The following is a 5,098-nucleotide window of genomic DNA, read 5'->3' on the forward strand; positions in this document are numbered from 1 at the left end:
TTGTTTTGTATGGCATTTCTATGACATTTGTAATGTAGACCATTCAACAATCACTATGAAAATGTCAAAATGTTATCAGTACTACTTTATAAAGGGTACATTTTGTAAATATGCCTTTACTTTCTTTTCTTTTGATTTTACCCTCATTTGTCCTGACATGAAGCAGGATTGATTTTATGCTGTCTATCAAGAATACATTTTTTTTCACACTTCATGAATTGACTTGTCATCGATCGCTTTGTCCTGTACCAGCTAGTGATTATTTAACATTCACTTATTCGAAAGCTAACATAGAATAATTTTCATAATCAACTGGAATTACAATAGAAAAATAGCTACATTATATATTATTTATATATTACTTGTATTTCTTACCATGTACTGTAATCACTGGTGCTTTCAGATAATCTAATCTGTAAAACCTGTAAATATTTGTCAAATTATTAATAAGTAGGTCTTACTAAAGCAGTGTTTAAACTGTTTATTGTTCAGCTGCAACATTAATTAATACCGAGGTACTGTAAATGAATAATCCAGCCTGCTACAATGAGTTGATTCTGGCAAAAAGTGACAAATTCTGTGATTTATTTAGCAAGAAAAAAAAGACATTATGTACAGGTCATTTACCAAAGTTTTTTTTTCATTTAAAACCAAAGGTTATTGTGAGTTTAGTGAGGCATGTAATGATATTGTTGGAATCACACAACACTTTATGCAAGCCGATAAATTAGGTGAATAAAAGAACTATTAATAATAATATATATTTTCTTTATTTTATTTACATTTTTACAATAAATCATTGTGTAAGTCAAAGAGATTGCGAACGTCAACTATGAAAAATCAAATCAAACAGTAATCAAAATATACTGTATACATTCAGTGACTATGAGATTGGTTTAAATGTCAGTTGGGGGATAAAAAAAAATAAAGGACTGAGACTAAAATAATCAAATAAATAAAAAACAATTACCAGAATTAAACAACAAAAAAATCATACAGCAAACTAAGATTATGTCAAGTCACTCATATTGTTTCGCCACTTCCATTTACTTCTTATTATAATGCTGTTGCCCACCTAATGCAATTTATCACTTATTGTTTATAATAATGAGACCTACCAATTAGTCCTGAGTTGTCAGCTGCATTCTTCTACTTCCTAATCAATCAATCAATCAATCAATCAAACAAACAGTCAATCAAACAATCAATCAATCAATCAATCAATCAATCACTTAATCTAACAATTAATCAGAAGTAATTATTTCAAACAATCAGGATGTTTTTATTTAATCAATCAATCAACCAATCAACCAATCAATCAATCAATCAATCAATCATTCAGTCAGTCAATCAATCAGGTATTCAGTCAACCTGTCAACCAAGCAGTTGCATAGTAATATTAAGAAGAGAAGTTGTTTTCCAGATGGTCCACAAAGTGAGACAGCATTAAATAAATGAGTATGGAACAAAGTGAGGATGTGACATGCACTTAGAGAGACTGTAACAGTATCCATAACAGTATCAGTAACTGGTTATGTAAATATATATAAAAAAAATTAATTAGAGAGTAGTTGTTGTGGCGATCAGCTCTTTAATTTATTAATCTTCTGTTAGCAGTTATTCTGATCAGATTCGGGGCTATGGCAGATCTATATATATCCTGAATAAGACTCTAGTCTATCACATGGCACCATACACACAAAGACACACACATGCACCTAATAAAATTTAACAAATCCCAACAACTACCTGTTTATTAGAGGAAATTAGGGATTTGGAGAACCCACACAAACGTGCACAAAAACAGTACATAGAAAATGATCTATGCCCAGGATAAGAATAGAAATCTTAAGCTGTGAGCTGGCAGTGCTTTTCTTCTAGCTTCTAGAGATCTGTCAACCTTCATAATTTTGACATATTTGCATTTAAGAGACAGGATGCTTGTTGCTCAGACAGTCTTGTCATAATGAAGCCGAAATAACGGGATCGATCACATCCTCGACTTCACTTCTAATTACTCTTTCTGTTAATGAAACTCTCTACTCGCTCCACATACAGCTGACACACATTGGCCACTGACAGAGGAGATCCCTATGGGTTCCAGCAGGAGCTCATTAATAGAGCTTTGAAGTTAATGAAAGAGTGCAAGTCTTCAGAAAGCATCATCAATGCTGACAGCAACCCGCTGCTTACTACAACACAATCAGCCTCAATCTGCCTGCAGGTCCACCTGTTTAACACAGATGATGCTTTAAGCTCCACTCTTATATCAGCTATTCGGCGTTCACTGCAATTCATTTCAGTCGAATCGGTTTGAACCTCAATGGCTTTAATTTATAACGCTAGCAAGAAATGACATTTGGCAACATAATTTTATTTCTCCTAGTTGAACATTTCGATTAGAAAAATTTCCACTAACTGACAAATACTATAAAGTGATCCTAGAATGAATAAGTAGATTGGGGAAAAAATGATGTCAACATAATTATGCAGTAATTATTCACAGCACACAAAGCAAGTATAAAAAATGCTTTCACATGGCTTAGACTCAGATCTTTTTCAATTACAACGTTCATGTACATTTGTTACAATTTGTGAGTGTAAAAATCATTCCTCAACAATAAATTAAATTGAGATGTTTAAACAGACTTTTGATATTGTTCTGTTCACAGCAACATCATCCTCTTATTATAATCTGATAATGTCCATGGTCTAAATGCCACATTTAGAGAAATAATTAATAGAAATAAAAGAAATAAAAGTACTTTTTATAGTCCAATGTACTTTTAATAATAACAAGACTGGGAAGAACATTTTGACGCAGTGGCAATTAGTCCTTTCAGTACATTGTTTTTTTATTTCTGTGAATGTCTGGAATACAAAGTCAGCAAGACGTGTGCAGTGTGTATAAACATAATAAAAAATTGAGCTTTTCATTATCTACATTCGGATCGCCAATACAAAAACATTGGGAGTTTTTCGCCTCCACAAGCGCTGAAACTCCTGTATTAGCTTGTCTTTTTTTTTTCCAGCGGACTATGATATTGGCAGGAGCCTGAGGATTCTAAACAGTAGGTAATTGTATGGTGTCACTCTTGAGTGCCTTTTTTTTTTATTCTCAAAGTCCGTTGTGAATCAGTGGTAGGTGGATTTGACAGGCCTGGACAAGTGAAAGCTTTCTGTGGTTGATGATTTAGGTGGACATATGGGAGGTGGACTGCACTGAAATGTGTTTGGAGATGAGACATGCTACTAAGGCGCACGTATTGTTTCTTGTTCACTACACACGCGACAGCAGTTAATCGCCGCTATGGGTGGCTAAACAGATTGGTTGGGACTGGAGGCTCTTTTTTTGGCAAATATCATCCTCAGCTATAAGGCTGTGTAAGATTGCATAACTGGTAGATCTATCTATCTACACTATATGAACAAAATTATTAAGACATCTGAAAAATCATATGTGTTTCTTTCCCACAAAGCTACCACAACAATGGAGGCACACAATTTTATAGGACGCCTTTTTAATAGTGATAGCATTCAATTTTCCCTTTAAATAGGAGACCCAAACCTGTTCCAGCATGCACAAAATTAGCTCTATAAAGATATGCTTTACATGTTTTGGAGTGAAAGATCTTGCGTGGGCTGCTGTGGAGCTCTGACCTGAACCCTACTGAACACCTTTCATATGTATTGGAATGCTGACTGCATCCTACATCTGTATTTGACTTTACTAACACCCTGAGGCTGAATGAGCACAAATCTTCACAAGCACACTCCAAAATCTAGTGGAACATCTTCTCAGACGATATAAAAAAGCTGTCTGTCTGTTCGTCCCAGATTTTATTACTTTTGTTGTTTCTGTAAATCTGTATTGTTAAGCAGTGGGTTCTTGTTTTGGCCATGAAATGTGTTTTGTGTAGATTTTGTTTAGATTTAACCATAGCTCCACCTATTTTTATCATACATCACAGGAACTGTGCAGAACGAGGCACAGCGGGTAACATTGCTGCCTCAGGGTCCGGGGTTCAATTCTGACAAAGTTTCTGTCTAAATTACATTTTGCATGGTCTCTCTGCATTTGTAAGGATTTCCTGGTTTTCTTCCACTTTTGGAAAATGTCTTTTGCAGTCAGATTTCTCTAAACTGCCATTTAAAATATATGAGTGTGTGAATGTCTCCCGCAGTGGACTGGCGTCCTATCAGGGAAGTTGTCGCACCTTGAGCAAAGTGCTCCTGAGATTCAGAATTCACCATGATTTCCAGAAGAAAGCGATAAATATACTCAATATAAATTATTTAATGAATCAGAGGAAAGGGTGATACAAAGTATCCATTATTTTAAAGACAAAGGCATTATATAAGAGCATGACTGTCTTTGCGAATGTGTGTACAACAATATTCATCGATAAAAAAACCTCTAACTCAGTTTATAAAATTGCATCTCTAACTGGATGCTGTCTCCATATTTGCTTTTCCCATGATGAAACTGCCCCTGAAAAGCAAAAATTTTACAAAAATCGAATATGCTAATTAACTGGTTGCCAAATATGCTCATGCTTTATACAGCTTATTTCCCTAAAATTTCCATAAAATAAAAAATAAAACAATCGACTGCCAAGGTTTACACATTCACACAAGCAACATGGGTTAGCAGGAGTGACTGCACCAGTGAAAGCGGAGCAAAAACATCTACTAAAACACACACTTCAGACATAACTACAGAAGGCACAATGGCTGTAACTATGTTGAGCAGAATGGTTGCTCTAAAAGCTGAGCCAAAAAATAGTTTGTCCTTCTCTAATGAGACCTTTAGGGGGCGTCCTTTACATCTTTTCTTGTTGACATGCCCAGAACGTTAAATACACAATGCTATGGCCCTAAAGATGTGTTCAGGTGCCTAAACACATTGCAGGAAAGAGTGTTTATTTAACAAAACCTCATTTCTCAACACTACAATTCTTCACATAATCTTGCAAAAATGAAATACTGGGTTTAAATACTGATTTTTCTCAAAATCAAAGAGCACTCTTCTGTGTAACAAACAGGTCTTTTGGTATGTTGTTCCTGGAGAAAATATAACATTGAGTGCACTAATATA

This window comes from Silurus aristotelis (assembly GCF_946808225.1).
Source record: "Silurus aristotelis genome assembly, chromosome: 7".
Lineage (NCBI taxonomy): Eukaryota > Metazoa > Chordata > Actinopteri > Siluriformes > Siluridae > Silurus > Silurus aristotelis.